The following is a 19,090-nucleotide window of genomic DNA, read 5'->3' as shown; positions in this document are numbered from 1 at the left end:
AAGCCTATAACAAATTAGAATATGTTTTCATAAATTCAAGATTAATACATTGTTAGCGGATCATCTTTTGGTGAAAGTACTGGGAAACCTAGGCAACTATCCTCTAAATATACAAATTACCGGGACACCTGCCAACATTTGACCAAATAGATGAGAATGGGAAATTTCTGCCAACTATTTTCTTTTGTTGATACTCAGCTCTGCTGCCCCTTTAGGAGAAGCACTTCAAGTTCTCACAGAAAAGCAGGAAGCGAGCAAGTAAAGACTTGGGAGAGCAATAAAATAAACCCAAGTAAGCATCAGGGTTTCAATAAGAGTCCACTGTTAAAAAGAATCTTTAATAAAACCCCAGTTAATTCCTCTTCCAATTGAAATTTAATGGTGAGAAAATATTTAATTTACTTTATCCCTCAATAAACAATATTCTATAGAGCATGAATAAAAAAGTAATCAAGACATCCACTGATGAGACTGGTTGGAAGGTTTTTATCTTTCTAGTAAGAACTCTAGCAGCTGCTCTAGTGTGGTGCAGTACTTGAGTTTGAGCCTATTCCAGAATGTTACTAAGATGTCAAATGCCACTAGGGCAATGCTGTGACATTGGAGATATAAATTTTCTAAATCACTCTCAAATGACTCATTGATAAATTGTCGCGGCCGGCGCGAGAAGGTCCGGATTCAGGAACCGAGGGCAAGGGGATGAGAAAGAAACAAGAGACTAAAAGTTCATGGGATAGGAGGTTCCATGCAGCTGATGGCTGCAATGGACAAGCTTTATTTTTGCATGTAGAGTTTATATAGCCTCTGTAAGCAGGCGGCTTATTTCTTTAAGGAGAAGTACATCTCGCGCACAAACATACATTGTTTTTAAAACTAACACCTGTTATTTGTTTAGGCAATAGAGCATGAAGGCCACATTTAGACTAAACAGTGAGGTTTGTTTATTAAGTAATGTCTGCCAAGGCGGTCATGTGTCAGGCCACCTCCTTGCTTACTTTATGGGAACTTGCCTCGATAACATTTTAAAGGAGAAGCAAATATGTACTTTTACTTCCATAAGGGGGAAGAGCTAGGTGCAGTCCCAGCAGGTTGGCCAGGTATGACAAGGAGCCTTTGCTCAACCCGGAACCCTGCCTCACACCGCAGGACTGCGGGTTGGCCAGGGACAACAAGGAGCTTTGGCTCAACTTGGAACCTTGCCTCGCACCGCGGGACCGCTCCCAACAATAAATGCAAACCAAACAACACAAAAAATAAGAGCAGTATAAAATGCTTCAGTCCCCCATAAGCATCAATCTCCATCCTTTTGAAAAGCTTCACACTCATAAAACTAAGTTTAGAAATTTGATGAAATCATTTTTATACTTATCCCAGTGCCAGATAAAACCCTGGGTGCAGAAAAGGTGTTTACCTCTAAATATTCATAGACTTCCCAACTTCTGGGTAGTCAATATTGAGGTGAAGATGAAGAACTCATACATGTGAAATGAATTAATCACATCAGGTATCAATCATGATAATGTTCTTGTCCCCTCTACCAGATGGTAATTTCAATAGCCATTTCTATACTGTCCTTTCTGACATGTTAATGATGAGCATAATTCTTCTTTCTCTGTTCTCTCTCCTCATCCTCCCAACACACACACATGAACACACATGCACTTGCACACATGCAATAATAGTTTGTTTTATCTAAAGATCAAGGCAGCTTCACTGTTCCTTTTTGGTTGCAGTAAGATAATTTTCTCTCCAAAGAGCCTATCCACAGTTACTAGTTTAGAACTTATTTCTCTGCTGTGCAGCATGTAAACTTCAAAAGAGCTGCTGCACCTTCTAGAGAAGTAAAATGCCTGCTAAGTAATCATCGGGAGACATGCATTCTTATTCTTATTTATTAACATATAAAAGGAGCTGAATTTTCTCATTTTGGTCCAAAATTGTATAGCTTACTATCTAGACCATGGAGAGGAGAATCATAAAGACTTTTTCTTACTCAAAATGAGAAAAAGATGATGGTGATGATGATAATGATGATAATGTCAATGAAGGCATCAGAGACCAAAAGGCCTTAAACCATTGTATATGCAGTATTATTTAAACCACACAGATGGTAGAACAAGAATGCATGTAGCCTAACTCATGACTGACTCACTTCTTTTGTCTCTTATAAAGATGTGCTTCTATTGGTTCTTAAATTGGCTTGCCCCCTGGGTTTGGGATTTAAGATAACAAGTCTTATTTTTCTGAAACTTTTCTGAATATTTGCTACTTGCCTCAGATGCTGCCCCTGGGATTGTATTCTAACTTCATACCCATGCCACAAACAGGTATGCTCCTAGCCTATTCCTCCGTCAACCTGTGCTCATCAGACTAAGGATGCTAGATACTCTTACTCGTATTGATGCCAGGCTCTGCTTGGGAAAGTGTTTTCAGGATGCAATGATGTCAACCTCATGCATATGGTTAGAGGCTTCTCTTGTATATAAGTTGATACAGAACAGTATTTCTTTACCCCTGTAGTTGCATGCATGCCATTTCACTGGTATTTCAGGTTCACAGGGCATTCCCCTGGGAATTGTTATGTCTACATCCTAGTTCTGTAATCAATTGTCTTTGTGGAAAAAGATATATTGTTACATTCTGAGGGAGTCAGATAATTGTGCTGTGACTTTTCTGTTACTCCATCTATAAACCATGGAATTTATACATGTAACCCCAGAAAGGTATTGTAAGAGTTAAACAACCAGAGGTTGTAAGTGGGATTTAGTCTATCAGATGATAAATGCTGGTTAAATATAGAAAATTCAAGTTTTATGTATCTTTATTCTTCAGGACCAAAGCAACATATCAGGAAGTCATGGTACTACTATGAAAGGGCAGAGGGCACCATCAGTACATTCTCAATGTAAAGTGTAAACTGTCTCCAAAAGGAGTTGTTTGGGATTTTATAATTTACTGTTCAGTGGTGGCTCCTTTCTTTGCTGCAGCTACCACATTCTGTGCAAGATAAAATTAGCTTCATTTTGCCCAATTTGTTCTTGGTTCCCTTGATGTAACATGCATTCCCTTAAAATTCCTTTTGGATGAAACTATGGTACAGAAATATAATGTGTACAAATGCATCAGCTAAAATGGATGATAAAAGAAAAAACTTGTAGGGCAAGCAGTGCCTCTGGCATGCTTTTAGCTGTTCCTTCTGAGATAAACAAGCAAGAAGACATCTGCAGCTAAGATGCATTAAAGGGTTTTTGTTATCACATCAGTGAGAGAAGTTACAGTGAGACAAATGGGGCAAATATAACATGCCACCTCTAAGTAGCATTATTTTTTTCTAAGTAGCATTATTGAGATTTGTCACACAGAGTAGATAAACACTTGGATTATAAATCCTTTCCACCCATTTTTAATTGGATTACTCAATTTTTGGGTGTTGAGTTTCATAAATTATATATTTTGGATACTAACCCTTTATTACATATGTCATTTACAAATATCTTCTCCCATTCAGTAGATTGCCTTTTAGGGTTTTGGGTTTTTTTTAAGTCTTTTAAATAATCTCTACACCCATTGTGGGGTTTGCATCCACAAAGCTGAGATCAAGAGTTGCATGATCCACTGACTGAGCCAGACAGGTATCTCAGGTTGCCTTTGAGTTTTGTTGATTGTGTCCTGCACTGTGCAGAAGTTTTAATTTTTATGAAGTCCCAATAGTTGTTTTTTCATTTGTTTTCCTTGCCTCAGAAGACATATCTAGAAAGAAGCTGCTATGGCCAATGTTAAAAAATGGGCAGAAGACATGAATTGATATTTTTCCAGAGAAGACATCCAGATGGCCAACAGACACATGAAAAGCTGCTCAACATCACTCATCATCAAGGAAATGGAAGTCAAAACAAAATGAAATATCACTTGACACCTGTCAGGATATGTAAAATCAACAACACAAGCAATAACAAGTGTTGGTATGGATGTGGAGAAAAAGGAACCCTCTTACACTGTTGATGGGGATGCAAACTGGTGCATACACTGTGGAAAACAGTATGGAGGTTCCTCTAAAAGTTAAAAATAGAGCTACCCTATAATCCAACAATTGCACTCAAAGGATACAAAAATGTTAACTCAAAGGGACACACACACTCCAATGGTTATAGCTGCATTATCTACAATAGCCAAATCATGGAAAGAGTCCAAGTGTCCACTGATGGATGAATGGATAAAGAAGATGTGGTATATTTATATATCTATACCTATCTATATATATCCATAACTCAGCAATAAAAAAGAATCAAATCTTGCCATTTGCAATGACATGGATGGAGCAAGAAAGTATTTTAATAAACCAAATAGGTCACAGAAAGACAAATATCATGTGATTTCACTCATATGTGGGTTTAAGAAACAAAACAAATGAGCAAAGGGAGGGAAGAAAAGAAAGAGAAACAAACCAAGAAACGGACTCTTAACTATAGAGGACAAACTGATGGTCACCAGAGGAGAGGTTGGAAGGGGGGATGGCTTAAATAGTTGATGGGGATTAAAGGGTACACTTGTGATGAGCACCAGGTATTGTATGGAAGTGTTGGATCACTATATTTTATACCAGAAACTAATATAACACTGTATATTAACTGGAATTTATTTTATTATCATTATTATTATTCTTAACTGGAATTTAAATTAAAACTTAAAAAAATAAGTCATTTCTATAGGCCACTCATTCTGCATACATAACATTGTGACAATTCTGCAGGGTTCATTTTATTTGATTTAGGGTTTGCTTTCTACTAAGCTGATTCCTACTGACCACATTAAATCTCATCTGCTCTGAGTTCAAACTTTTCAGTCCTGCACTCCCTGCTACCAAAAGTATCCTGCCAAAGCACCTAGAGTTCACTGCTTTGGGGGACATTTATTTATTAACATTTTCAATTACCGTATTTTGAATATATTCTTGCCTACCGTTGAAGAAAAATTTACATCTATAATGAGATTAGCTTAAGGGATTTAGAATGCATTTCATTTTGTTTGTAATTTCTGCAGACACTTCTTACTTTCTATAATAAAGCTGGTTTTCCTAACCAGGGGAAAAGACCATAAATTTTCTCAAGTTTGGAGAAAAATAATATATTTTGAATAACGAAAGAAAAACCAGTAGTGTGAAAATAGAGAAGTCAGAGAACTGTGTTTCGTGCTTTTTCCCCCTCTTTGCATTCTTTACTTAACCCTATCTGCCTTGTAAGAGTAAGTAAAGTACAAATAAAAGACTACCTCCTGATTTTCCCCCACTTTGAGATACATTAAGGCTTACATGATGATAATTTCTCCATTATAGCCAATCACTGTAAATCAGTTGAGTGATTAAGAACACTTGAATCCTTCTAGACTTATGTGTTTTACTAAATTTTACAAGCTGAAAAGCATGGGTGCTTGAGGTACTAGGGGGTGTTTTAAAATTAAAGTAGCCCTGCCTGATGCTATGAATACAAGTACAAAAAGACAAAAATCAGTTTTCTCTTTCTATTGCCATGGAGCTGCAATATTTCCCAGGAGCCTTTGACACTTTGTACTTTATGCACCACTTCCTCTGATAATGTATAGTCTCTTTCATATTATTTTTTGAAATATTTTAATGTTCAGCATTCAATCACATTTTAATGGAGAAACAACAAAGTTTTGCATGTTTCTTAAGAGTAACAGTGTTTACTCCTGATGACACAGTTAAACCACTTTGGTTATTGCCTACATTTGGTCTCTGCTGCAGAGCAGGAAAGATATTCCAACTGTTACATCTCTGCTCTTCAGGTAGTTGTTCTGCTTTGAGAAAAGATTTCAGGTCACTGTGATGTATATGGAATAGCAGAGAGAAACTTGTTTCTTTTGCAGGTCATGTGACTTACAGAACCTGATAAACAGCTGAATTTTCAATGAGTCAAATATCAAGAAAGAAGTTTCTTTCATTTTCTTTTGCACTAACTAATTTGCAGAGGTGTTGTTTTTTCTCTTCAGATTTATAAAGCCAGAAGAAGACACATTTCTGAAATGTCACAAAAGAATCATGAAAGAAATCTCCCTAACAGGAAGGAAGAGAAGCAGATATATCCTAATAGGTAAATTCTAGTGAGTATTTTGGTTTTGTTGTTTTGCTTCCATGGCTATTTAAGTTTGGGTCTATAAAGATACCTGTTGCTTTTAAAATGTAGATCAAGGGCCAGATGAGGTTGCACCTTTACAGTTGTCACCATACATGAAACATCAGCAAAGCATTGTTATGTTGTTCATGTGAGTTCTTTGCTGCATTTAACTCCAATTTGAGCATTATGCTTATGACTTGGAAATATTTTCTTTAAAAGTGTGAGAGAAAGAAGTTATCTTTTTGTCTTTTTGACAAATAATATGTGTGAAGCAAATGAGAGGTTTCATAGCATAGATCTAATTACTACCCACTATTGTTCATGAAATGAACTCAGGCACTGATTTCCACTAGGGATTCTTGTTACCGAATGAAGAGATTGAAAAGTTCTGAGGTGGTTTACATTTTAAGTTTAAGCTAAGAATCTTAGAGCTATAGAATGTTCTTTCTGATCTGGAGGTAAGCACCTGATGAAAAAAAATAAGTGATTGTAAATTGCAATTAATTAGCTTTCAAACGAATCTGTTTCTGTGATATGTCAAAGCAAAATGAGCAAAACTTTTAGAATTTCTAAAAAAAAAAAAAAAGGAAGAAAATTGCATTCCAGCCCAAGTAAAGACAGCTGCTCAGAATTTACAATCATCGCAAAGAGAGTGCTACAGAGAAGGAATATTTAATACAGGGATATAGATTTTTTTTTGTTACACCAAGAGTTACAAATCATCTGAAGGACATTTCAGAACATTACAAACTTTGTCTTATACTTTTAGTATGTACAAGATTGCAGGCTTCAGAGGTATGGGAATGGAGTTTAGGGAGATTTTTACCCTTTAGTTTGAAATGTTTCTTTTAGGTTATTTGTTAAAGAAGCAGATGTACAATGTGTGCTCAGGGCAAAAAGAGAACTCATGTTTTGAATTTTGGCGAAGTCATTCTGACCTTGGTAAAAGTATAGCTTCCCTGGGAGCCCAGGAACAGGGCTCACAAACATTAAAAGTTGGAAATTTCCTTTATCAGATACTACCATGAGTATATGAACATGTTCTAGTATCCACAGACTTTGTCCAAGAAAAAGTATATACAAGGAAACCTTAACTCCATAATAACAATTCTCAAATTTGAAATCTGCAGAGACTGTTTCTTATTCAGTCCACAATCAGCTTTGCTTCCTCTCTCCTGCTTGCCTCTATATCCTTCTCATTTTCTTCATTCTTTCCCTTTCTTATTGTTATGTGTCCATACCTAACTTCACTCACTAGCTTCTGAACTCTGTTGAGTTACCTATATCCTCTCTTAGAAGATATAGGTAAGCAAAAGATGTTAAGTGGATAGACAAAACATGTAATTCATTGTTTATAGTCACCATTCTAACAAAACTCACACTTTTTTTTTTGATTTTCTATTTTGTAGAACACTCTCTGTCACTACAACCCTTGAGATGCACCAGCTGTATGTCTACATGTGAGGGTCAGTGATGAGAATAGATTGAAGGAAAACAACCTATTTTAGCTCTATCAGTATGCAGTTAAATCCTGCCAATAAGATCAGTCATGGAAATCTTTTGCTATAGTGCCCAGCACATTGTGAGCCTGAAATAAATGGTAGTAGTTATTATTGTTATTGCTGTTGTTTTTTGGTCACTATGTTTATTTACTTACACATAACATTTTTTATCATAAAGGTCCTTGGAGAGAAAGAAAAGGTCCACTTTTTATACATATACCAGTATACTATGTAAAGTTGCTCTCTCTTCTCATCCATTGAACATGCCCCCTCACATTTTTTCATTAGTGAAATTCCTGGAAACTTGTATGCACACTATATTTTCCCTTCCCATCCTTATTTTTGCTCTCTTCTTATCCTGTTTTCTCACCATAGGGCTTATCATGTCAGAGATGAGATGACAATTACAAATGAGAAAGAAACTGTCCTAAATCCTGGGACCTAAAGTATATGTTCTATTTCTTATCAAACTTTCATTTTTTTAAAAAATATTTTATTTCTTTATTCATGAAAGACACACAGAGAGGCAGAGACATAGGCAGAGGGAGAGGTAGGCTTCCTGCGGCAAGCCAGATGCAGGATTCAATCCCAAGATCCCAGGATCACGACTTGAACAGGCAGAGGGTCAACTACTGAGCCCCTCAGGCATCCCTGAAACTTTCATTTGGATGAGTCAGACATTTCCTAACTCTTTGATGTATATTTTATTTTAAGTTAAATATTAAATTTAAAAAGTTAGTCATTTTGGTGTTAAAAATATGAAAACATGGTTTTTGTTTTTCTATGAAAGATCTTCTTAATAACTAGAATGCCTTGACAAATGTGATCCATAGGGTTTATTCAGTGGGGCAAGAAAGTTAGGGTCCCAACAGAAAAATTAAGGTCACTCAGGGTTTCAAATGAATTCATTCTAAGAATTGCATCAATCATTTCATGCTGCTCTGTTTCTGCCACTGTTGAAATCATGCTAAGAAATCCTTAAGGACTTCTGCAGAATTATATCATCTACATATAAACCCACCAATTTTTTACCTGAAAGCATCACCTTATATTTAGCCCAGGTATTTATGCAATAGAGAAAATGTATGATGATTACAAAAATATTGTACCTGTACTAAATAATCAGAAGGGACATCAGGGGGACATTTTCAGTGCATTTCCACTGGTGTCTAACACTGAGCATTGGTATTCTTCTCCTGAGTACTCCTCACAGGAACATTTAATTTTTTCCAAAATTGGTATTTAGAACATGTCTTACACATCTTGAAAAGTAAAGCATTAGGGTATTTATAGAAAAAGGTTGGACTTCAAGTGGGAGGAAGTTTGTCATATACCTACCGGGCCTCATGGTAGTTATGCCTACTCAACAAATCTTATTAAATGTGATCTGTGTTACACTAGGTGGCTTACACCCTAACTCTAAATCAAGGCTTTCCACATTTTTACAGTCCTTTTAACCCTTCAATATGAAAATTCAACAACAGAACTAGGTTGTGTGGCTTTCAATTAATGAAATAAAAGGATTCTAAATAGAACTTAACTAAATCCAAAAATCTTTTGGCTCTTGCTGTTGAATTTCTTTGAATCATCCTCTTCTTCCTTGTCTCATTTGAGGAGCTGATATAATAAGATGAGCCCATGAGAAAAGATCCCCTCCTAACTTTCCACTGCTTCCCTTAAAGTAGATTGTGATACAAGGAAGGCACAAGAAAAAAAATAGGACATGGTGCCACTGGACTTACTTTTTCACTGACTTCCACCAATATTTATTGTGTATCAACTCTTCATCAACAACTTCTGTAGGCACTAGGATAACAGTGAACAAGATCAACAGGGTCCTTGACATCCAGAAACTTAAAGTATACCTAGGGAAATAGGGAAGTCAAATGCTTCTAGTCTAATTTTAAAGCTAGAGGAGAAAAAAGGAATTCCAGTACTCACATTCATTCTTAGAGTTTCAATCTAAATTTTCAGGTAGTGATAAGTATTTTTTTTTGTATTTCCCTTAAGGAAGAATTTTTGTATTTTTGTAAGAGAAATGCCAGATATTTATAGTAACCCTAGGCCACTGGTCAGAAATTTGGGGATTTCAGATCTTGGTCTTTTTCCCCCTTAAATATTGTGACTATCAGTGTGGGTTCGGCATCTACTAGACTGGAGAAAAAAATTGGCACCGCTTTTTCTTTTAATGATGATGTACGGAAGAGCAATGGTTGAACAAAAATACCTCATTTTTATGCTACCAGAGGTTTGCTTCTCCTTTTACTGCCTGTGGCCGATATTATACTCCCAATCAGGATAATATAAAGAAAAAATGTTTAAATAATTTTTAAAACTTTAAATCTACTTATTGTCATACAAAGAGAGTGGGATTTTATAGATTAGTTTTGTGGAGGTTTATTTTCTGTTCCTTTTCTTCTTCTTCTCTCTCTTTTTCCTTTTTTGTTTTGTTTTTTTCCTGAAAAGCATATTTTGAAAGCTAAAAAATGGTCAAACACACACTTCATTTTTTAAAGCATCAATCTCATATTCTATTGCCCTCATCATTCCTCCCTCCCTCCTTCCTCTTTCTTCTCCTTCCTTCCTTCCTTCCTTCCTTCCTTCCTTCCTTCCTTCCTTCCTTCCTTCCCTTTCCTTGTCTTCTTGCTTGTATTATTTGGTTATTTTATATTTATATGTTCTTGTTAAAGGCACCCAACTAGAGATTCTCTTTTCTAGCACAATCTTATAAAACTTATTCATATGCAGTAGTTGCAACATTAGTACAGGCCCTTGCTTCTTTGTAGTCATAAATATGAAAACCTAGATGATATTCACTTTATATCCATATTTGCCATACTTCAAATAAAAATCTTGATTTTTAAAACTTGCAAGTTTTATTCCTTTAAGTTTCCTAATCATATACAGATTACTTTTGTCATCAGACTAATAATATGACAGTGTCTGGGGAGTTTTTGCATTAAAATCTCCACAAAAAGATCATTTTCTCCAGTTCTTTCATTAGATAATTTATTACATGACTTAATTTAGCTTTTCCTTATTTTGCATGTTTTAAAAAGGAGTGATAACATGGCCTCTCTCAAGGCCTCTCTTTTTATGGGTATCATAAAAAGTATAATTTGATTTGGATTTAATAGGTCCATTTGTGTGCAAATAGTTGCAACAAACAAATTAAATAGATAGGAAGACAAAATAGTCTTCTACATATTATAGTTTGAGATATGTTATTTAGGAACCCATACTCAATAATATCTCCACAGGTACAGAAGTGGATTTCAACTTCTATTCATTCATTCTTCATTCAATGACATTTTGTTGAATTATGGGCCTACTTTGTGCCCTGTTCTTATTTAAACATTGGAGGAAAGAAGAAAGAAAGAAGAAAGAAAGAAAGTTTCCTAGTTTAATGAAGCGGAGTAAGAGAGGTGAACAAGTAATAATGATCTCACAGTGTAAGTACTAGGATATAGAAGTGGGGGGCAGGCATCTGGTGGCTCAGTCCGTTAAGCATCCGACTGGTGATTTCCACTCAGGTCATGATCTCATGGGTTGTGAGATGGAATCTGTGTGAGTCCCCATGCTCAATGTGGAGGCTGCTTGGGATTCTCTGCCTTTTCCTCTGCCTCTGTCCTTCTCCCTCCTCATGTTTGCTCTTTCTGTTTCTCTCTCTCTCTCTCTCTCTCTCTCTCTCAAATAAATAAATAAATAAATAAATAAATAAATAAATAAATAAATAAAAGCTTTAAAAAAAGAAGTGAGGATTTTCCAGATCATGAGTGACTTGGGACAAGAAGAATTTGGAAGATTTTGATAGGAAAGTATTTAGGTAATTTATCAATATAATTAGCTGATTTAATTGGTATGTATGGACTTCCTCATTCAACTCCACCCTGACCTGCTCTAATGTTTATTTAATTAGTACTAAATATATTAAAAACTATTAACCAAGTATTTTCCTGTTAGAAGTTGTAAGCTAACCTGTACCTACAGAGACCTACAGAATCGTAAATACCCCAAGAAGTGGGAACCAACAATCTCATATTAATTTTTTGGAATCAAAATATATCATTGTTACTACCAAGAATTGATACTAGGTATTTATTCAAATACTACTAGGTATTTATTCAAATGATACATAACACATCCAACATAAACTTGAGATTTAAAAAGCCAGAGACCATGAATTATACTTACTTTTGCCCCTCACCAATTCAAAGTCCCTTGTATATAGTAGACTTGAAAAAATATCTGTTGTTTTTTAATAACCTGGAAAAAGAGATGGCAATCCAGAAAGTATGATATAGGAGTGAATTGATTTAAATCTGTGCTCTAAGAGCTCTAAGAGTACAGAGAGCACAAAGAGCACTTGATGGGATGAGCATTGGGTGTTATTCTGTATGTTGGCAAATTGAACAGCAATAAAAAATAAATTTATTATTAAAAAAAAACAAAAAAATAAAAAAAAACTAGCTGCCAAGATTGCTGCTTAAAAGTATGGAGGCAGCACTTTGACTATTCCAAGATTTAGTGTTTAGATTCATCACATATTAACAACAAAAATCCTTACACTCCATCCACTAGAGGGCAATCAATACATTAAGGGAAACTAGTAATTTTAAGGGGTTCATATAAAAACAAAGAAGGAGATATGTCTTCTCACCAAAAATAGCATTGTAGTCTCTTTTGGACTCACTTCATGGACAGTGGGACTGGAAAAAACCAACTTTAGTGAGCTAGACCTCTTCTTTTGGCATTACTTAGCTAAGTGTCTTTCCAGAGACTTAATATAGCTCAGTAAATAAGCATTTACTTGTGGGTAAAGAAGCATTTACCTGAGGTAAATGAGATTTCATTCTAAATGAAGCAGCATTTAAGTTTGTCACAGAGTTCACTATATCCACTGCCTCTGGCAGGAAGCAGTGCTTTACACATACAGGTACAAGTATTGTATATAATGCTTTCAAGCCATCTTGGTTATTAGACTATTTCTCTTCTGATAATTTCTTCTACTAAATATATCTCTCTAGCTTTTGCTAACACTGATGTTAAGAATCCAAAAATAGTTTAAGGAAGAGAACTTTAACACTTTTATGATGAATAGACTACTGAAAGGGTTTGGAATCAGAAAAAAAAACACATAAACCACTGTTTATGTACTAACATCAAGTATGGTTGACTGTGTGGAGAATTATTCTGGAAGCTTTAGTATTTTGGGAAATCTATTAACTCTTTGTAGGAGCAAGATCCCAAATCACCTGTGGGCCACTAGTTTCCTTCCTATGAATGTGTATGATATCTTCCTATTTCATGCATAGGGCTTTATGAAGCTCTTACAAATAAAAAAAAATAAAAATAAGATTTTCCAGAGTACTAAGGAGATATCTTCCTTCAAAATTGACTATGAAATCATATGTGCATATGGCATTGTTTTACTATTTGTATATTATAAAGTTGTAGACGTGTTCCTCCACAAAGGACACCATTATATAGTAACATCTTTCATAGAAATTTAACAAACATTTTAAATGTATACATTCAAGATATATTAGGTTTGCTGAAAAAATGAAAATTAATCATAATTCTGAAATTTACAAAGATACTAGAATCTATGGAAATTGTTTGTGAGACTAGTTCTTAATGTTTTCTTAATTTAATAACCGTGTTTATTCAATCTGAGCTGGTTGATACTTCCTTAGATACCTCAGGACTCCTTTCTTAGGAAACAGCTACTAAAATTAATGCAGCACCTTTGTTTCAGGATTTCCACTGCTATAATATGAATTTATAAGCTCTACCTTTCCTCTAGATTTAGCTTATCTAATATCTTGAACTACAGGCACATACTAACACATCTGTTTGCATCCGTTCATAACTTTCTCAATGTGTCTAATTTTAAATCTAAGCTAAGACTTCTAATTTTATTTCTAAGGTAAACAAAAATATATATTTTGGCACTTTTGTTATCACTTGTATATAGTGACCTCTTTCTATATAGTTTTAGACTCCTTACATAACATAAAGGTTGTAAAGAGAGATAGACAACTGTGTTTTACTGGAATAAACATTGGCCTTGAAATTAGATGCATGAGTTTGATTCTTGGCACTTGAGTCTTAGTGACCTTAAGCAAGTGTCCAACTTTCTGAGACTTCCACTTCTCATTTAAAAATGAAGATAGCAGCAGGTACCTCTTTGGGATGTTGTGGGGCTTAAAAACATATAATATATAATTAGGGTGGATTATTTCTTTTAGCTAAACCTACATGTTCAAGTATGTCAAAAGATTTTTGCTTGGTTCTCAGTCCTTTCCTACCCTCCTCACTTATACTGTCCCATAAAACCTTAGACAAAATTTTAAATTGCCTATATTTTTTTCTTTAAAATTAGGAAACACATGTTATTGGGTGTCAAAGATAAATAAATAAATGATTGCAATATGATGAATCCAACTATTTTCATTTTATCATAATAATTTAGTTTAGTTTTACAAATTTTCTTACATATCTTTTATGTACAAAAACATTGTGCTGGCCTCAGGAGAAAAAAAAAGGTTATTTTTCTGTTCTTGAGGAACTCATAATCTAGTGGGGAAGACTGATGAACTGCATCACGACTCTGGTTCAAGGTTGACTAGAGTAAGCATTATCACGTGGGTGCAAATAACGTGTTTAGGGATATGTGTCTGCATCCATTTTGAATCTTTAGTAGTACAAGTCTGAGGAGGGACAGAAGCCAGATTTTCTTCTGATGAGAGATGCAGAAATTACTATGAGGACTTAAGCAAGTATAAGATTGCATCAATCGCTTTATCACTGAATTATTATTTAATTAAATTATCTATAAAATAGAACATTTTTACTGCCATGCACTATTCTAATTTTAGTACAGTTTTCCCTGTCATATTCCTGTCAATGTCTAAAGCCACACTGCTTTCTTTTCAGTAGACATCTCTGTTGATGACTGCTTTAAGTGGTATAAAGCACTCTGGATTTAGTGCTGTAAATTGTCACTATACTGCATTCCTACGTGCCACTATACTCATCATTACCTGAAAGGGACAATACCTAATGCAGAAAGCTAGTGATAGCCTTAGGGACACCTTTAGAGACAGCTACCAAATTTGAGCAGTAATCCAAGGAGCAGTAGAGGGTGGCATTGAGGCTATTAAGGCTGTCAGCTACTTATGCTGCACTGGCAGTCTCCAGAATTGTTTTGGACTCCATAGGTTACAGAGAATGGAGCTTCTTTTTTATATTCACAACATTTTCATGCTATACTAAGAAAAGAGTATGCACTATACTGTATGTATTGTACACTAAATGTAGTGTATACTACATTTAAGAAAATAGTGAAATTCAGGTGTCTTGTGTATTTTCCTATTACTTTGATGTATTGGTGATCTACTGCTTTGAGCTTTTCTCAGAAGGAATGGTGCTTAGACCCTGAAGACTCCTAACTCTGGGAAATGAACTAGGGGTGGTGGAAGGGGAGGAGGGCGGGGGGTGGGGATGAATGGGTGACGGGCACAGAGGGGGGGGCCTTGATGGGATGAGCACTGGGTGTTATTCTGTATGTTGGCAAATTGAACACCAATATCGCTTCTCGGCCTTTTGGCTAAGATCAAGTGTAGCAAATTGAACACCAATAAAAAATAAATTTATTATTAAAAAAAGGAATGGTGCTTAGAAATTGTGCTTTATTTTGGTTTGGATTTCCCTCTTGGAATTTACTTTGATAATAAAGATTTTATATATATAACATTCACATACATGTAAAGTTGTTGGACTATTATGTCAGGAACTTATCCTACGCTTTTTTTAAAACCTAAGAAATTATTGAGAAAAGTATATATCTAGATAATATACATAAATGCTTATTTGTAAATATGTATGCATTTCCACGTGTACTGAAAACAAATGTTTGCTTTTTTCAGACCAGAAATATCTCTCTTCCAAAACCAGATAGTATGCTGGTAGTATGTACCAGACTCCTTGGAGAAGATGACCTAGATTATGGCCAGAAATCCTCTGGTGACTGGGCATTTGGGCTTTCATTTTCTAATCTGTCGATAGTAATTTTTGGCCTAACTGCTTCATCAGGATGTTGTCAAAATCAACCAAGTAATGTTGGTGAAAATATTTAGAAAATATAAAGCTCTGCAAAAGCTGATCAGTCAAGAAAGGAATATCACTTTCTGCTATAGACAATTATATTTTCCCACTTGGCACAACAACCTTGTAAAGTAAGTACTGTTATCTTCATGTACAGTGAGGAAATGAGAATTTAACTCATACAAATTCATACAGCTAGTAAGGGAAAGACCTGGGCTTTGACCCCTGGTAGAGCTGATTACAAAGCTACCTAAAACTGCCTTCCAGCAACGAAAAAGCAATTAACTGTTTCTGAAGAGCAAAGTAAAGTCTAGTTTCTCATTGTTACAAAGTCTGATCTCTCTTGAGTTCGGTGGCATATGGCAGGGGGCAAGGGTTGGTTGATTATGCATCATTTAAATAGGAATTTAGCTTCAGAGGGTACCGTAGTTAAAAAATGTCTACAAAATTTAGATTAAAATGTGCAGTTTGAAATATGACATAGGTGTGGTAATGGCACAGTATCCTACATGCCTTGTATTTTTAAGAGGGATGGTGAAATATAACTTATCAGTATAGCAATAAATAACACAAAATCCTTTTTCCCCTTTAAATAAATGCTTACACACACAGTGTAAGCTTATATAAGCTTAAATACACACACACACAGCTTTTTAATTTGTGGATATGATTGCTCTGCAAAAATGACTGGTACCATAAAGAATAAAAACAGTCTTTTCTTATATATCTCAGCATTCTTGATATTAATTTAAATGTAGGGGATCCCTAGGTGGCGCAGCGGTTTAGCGCCTGCCTTTGGCCCAGGGCGCGATCCTGGAGACCCAGGATCGAATCCCACATCGGGCTCCCGGTGTATGGAGCCGGCTTCTCCCTCTGCCTGTGTCTCTGCCTCTCTCTCTCTCTCTGTGTGACTATCATAAATAAATAAAAAAATAAAAAATAATTTAAATGTAATTATGAGCATGGTTTCTTATGTATATACAGTGCATCACATCTACAGTATCTTAGCAATACTAAAGCACAGTGCCTATGTGCTCTTACATTAGCAAGCTACACTCAGAAAGACATTCTAAATATATGCATGGTGCCAATGAGTAAAATAGCAGGAGTGTAGGAGACAAAGGACTTTAAAAAAGCAATCAGAGAAAATATCCTTATTATCCTGAGTTCCAAAAACAAGTACAAACCTGAAATTGCCATTTCTTCCATAGTGACCCAATATATGGGGATAAGAGTATTAATTTACAAGACTCCAGATTTTTGTTGGAGATTTTGCCTCTTTAGGATTTTTTTTCTTAAGTGAGAAGTTAAGTATACACAAGGAACATCATTCTTAAGCTTTTCACTTCATCGGAATTCATCAGAGGATATCTGAAGTTTTCATTATTCTTAAAGAGTACATTAATAAAGCCACCACTCACTTATTTTTAATACTATGTATGCATTATTCTGACAGTCAGTTGCAAAGCCAATATATCAATCCTGAAATTAAAAATATACTAGGACAAATTGGTATGTTCTAGCCACCATGAGCCAAGATGAACAATACACTTGCTTCTGGGAATATAGGACTGAGCTTTATTACAGATGAAAAATGATAGCAACCAATAAAGTGGCAAGAAGTTGGGGCCTAATTGCATTTGAATAAAAAGAATACATTTCTACATACCAAATATTGTTTCTCTCCAGCCCTGTAGTTTCTTGTTTCCTTCACAAATATTCCTTCCCAAAAGTAGGCTTGCAACCATGTGACCTGTGGTTACACTGTCTATTGATGAAAATCTTGACACAATGCTTATAGCTCAGACAAAACAGAACTGGCAATGGCAATCTTTTGTTTAGTTTAGTTTCCCTCTCTGCATATATAACAAAACATTACAAAAATACTTAGAATCAAATTATGTTGCTAACTTATTGCTGCATGAAGTAACATACCACACTAGGTTGCATCAGTTCTCCAGGCCTAATCCAGCTTCCCTCAGTGGCTCTTGTGCCCGGGGGAGAGATACTGTATCTATTTCATTTATGAGTAGAAAGATAAATGGTTTTGCCCTTAATAAATGTAGAGAAATAGATGAAGGAGGGCTCAGGACAACCTGCTTTTTACTCCCTCAAGCAGCAAGACCTTTTTAATCCTCCTCATTCCTTCCTCCACTAATTTTGCATGAACTATGCTTTTAGCCACATAAGATGATGAACGTTTGAAATAGTCCAATAAGGCTGAGCTAATTAAAATTGTGCACTATAGCTAAGAGGCAGGACCCATACTGAGTACAGTTAGGTTTAGTACTTTCTTTCCTCACTGCTGCTGATGTAGCAGTATACATTTAGTCCTTTTCAGCATTGGGGCTTAGTCAATGAAAAGACAATTTCTCATATACTGTTGATGATATTTTTGACTGCCCTTAGATAAAGTTTTAGCCATTTCCTTTGTGTTGCAGGGCTCTGAACATTCTCTGTGCAGCAGTTGTATGCCAGGCTTGTTCCTACAAGCTCACACTATGAACTGTGACTGTTAATAAACTACTTGCTGTATGTCCTTTTTTTTTTCTTTTACAAGTTGTTACACTTCCTCAGATAGAGAAGTATACATACATGGAGGGATGAAACATGAAGCCAAAATGTTTTATATCTTGTTAGGGAAAATCATGTAACTTCCAGAGAGGCAGTTTCTAACCCTTGCTTTAATCAGCTAGGACAGATAAAAGCATAAGAGACTAAAATTAGTTGATCATTGGTAATTACATCCATCAATTATATTGGTTTATTATTTATTTTTCTGAGTTTATAAAATGTGCCCATCATTGCACACCTTTTGGGCACAACTAAATAAGCTAATTAAAAGTTTGGTGTAGTTGAAGAGTTGATTTTAACTACTTCAATAAATCTTTTGTATTTCAAACCAAACTGGTGGCACAGTTCAATATTAAGCTTAAATGTCTACCCTATAGTTCTGCTCTTCTTTTTAAAATTGGCTGTTGAGAAGGTCAATGCAGGTCTGGATGCCTATTTACCATCTTTTCTCTTTGATCTTCAGATCTACCCCCCCTCAAGCCAAACCATTAGAGTATTACAGAAATCAAGAAATGGAAGTTGGCTTTTTAAAATCTTATTTTACACATCATAGTACATCAACATAAGAATGGTTTATAGGACAATATATAGAGTCATATAATTGGAAAGAAAAGAAAGCCATCTTAAATAGTTCAACAAATCAAATTACTGATTCCATGGTCTGAATTAGTGGGGGAGAAGGAAGGGAAGAAGTGGGTGGGGAGGAAAGGAAGTAAGGAAATAAAGGGAAAAAAAGTCAAATCAGTTTTTTATCCTGTGGAAGTAATTTCAGAA

General features: G+C 35.3%; 1 pseudogene; it reads left to right on the top strand.

Annotated features, from left to right (window-relative positions):
• Positions 1-15,225: 15,225 nt before the first annotated feature.
• Positions 15,226-15,364, top strand: LOC129518998 (U2 spliceosomal RNA; annotated as a pseudogene).
• Positions 15,365-19,090: the final 3,726 nt, after the last annotated feature.

This window comes from Nyctereutes procyonoides, unplaced genomic scaffold (genome assembly GCF_905146905.1).
Source record: "Nyctereutes procyonoides isolate TBG_1078 unplaced genomic scaffold, NYPRO_anot_genome, whole genome shotgun sequence".
Classification (NCBI taxonomy): domain Eukaryota; kingdom Metazoa; phylum Chordata; class Mammalia; order Carnivora; family Canidae; genus Nyctereutes; species Nyctereutes procyonoides.
Note: the sequence above shows the minus strand (reverse complement) of the source record. Positions and strands in the feature narration are given on the sequence as shown.